Here is a 1,548-nt window from a genome sequence, read left to right as displayed (position 1 = left end):
ATTTATCTATTCATCTGTTGATGAACACTTGGGTTGCGTCCACCTTTTGGCCATTGTGGATAATGTTGCTATGAACATTGGTATTTAAATACTGTTCGAATCCCTGCTTTCAATTATTTTGGGATATATATCTTGTAGTGGGATTTCCAGGTATTTCAGGAATTCTATACTTAACTTTCTGAGGAACCACCAAACTGTTTGACACAGTGGCTGCACAATTTTACAATCCCACTAAATGCAAACCTTTTTAACTATATATTTTGAATGAATTTCAAACTTAAAGAAAAGTTGCAAGAATAGTACAAAGAGCTCTCATATACCATTTACTCAGTGCGTTTTGCCATAGCTGCTTTGTCATTCTTTCTCTGTCTCCATCTATGTGTGTGTATATATATATATATATATATATACATATTTCCTCTGAATCATTTGACAGTAAGTTGCTCTTTTACTACTAAATACGTCAGTGTGTATTTCCTGAAAACAAGGAGTTAATTTGCATAACCAAAATTTAATTAACAAGGTCAGAAATCTAACCTTAATATAATACTATTATCTAATCTACATACCTTATTCAAATTTCACCCATTTTCCCACTAATGTCCTGTATAGCATTTTTTTTTTTCTGGTTCAGGATTCAATCCAGGACCACAAAATTACATTTAGTTGTCATGTGTTTTTATTCTCCTTTAACTGAAAGACTTCCTTGGACTTTCTTTTTCCTTCATGACCTTGACAACTTTGAAGAGTATTGGACAATAATTTTGTAGAATGCGTCTCAAAGTTTGCCTGATGTTTCCTCATGATTAGATTTAGGTTATGCTTTTTTGGCAGCAACACCTATGAGGAGGCACAAGATGTCAATTTGTCTTATTATTGATCACACAGACATTTTTTAAAAAATAAAAATTAGATTAAACATGCTACTTTATAATCTTTCCTCAACAGGATACTGTGATTACAATATACTGTAATAAACAATACATTAGTTTTATTAATTTAGTTTTATTAACTGGTTTCATTCATTTCTGAATAGATAATACAGCCATATGGTCCAAAGTTCAAAGGCAGCAAAAGGGACAGCAGTGAAAGCCGCCCTCCCACCCCTGACCCCGTCAGGCAGTTCTCATTTCTGGTACAATGACTGTTATCTTCTGCTGATATTTTATAGCGGCATCCAGCAAGAGCACGGAGCGTGGTGACTATGGAACCAGCCACATGCAGGAACATCCCATCTACACACTGGGAGCTGTGGAGACCTCAGTGCTGGTTGCTTTAGGAGGGAGGCCTCTGCACCTTTGGCTTTGCCAGAGGCTCCTTTGATCCCTCTGGAAACAGGTGAGATGGGTCATCCCTTTGGGGTGAGCATCTTTGCATGGTGAATAAATATGCTTCTACCTCATCACCTGAGGGAGCCCATTTCAGTCCTGTTTCATGGACACCAACGCTCCAAGTGTGGGAGTGAGAGCTAGTGCTTGCCAAGTATGAGGACCCAGAACCAGCAGGCAGGAGTTCTGGCCCAGATTCTTCTCCTGATCGGCTGGGTGG

Source organism: Choloepus didactylus, chromosome 22, assembly GCF_015220235.1.
Source record: "Choloepus didactylus isolate mChoDid1 chromosome 22, mChoDid1.pri, whole genome shotgun sequence".
NCBI lineage: Eukaryota > Metazoa > Chordata > Mammalia > Pilosa > Megalonychidae > Choloepus > Choloepus didactylus.
This window is presented reverse-complemented; position numbering follows the sequence as displayed.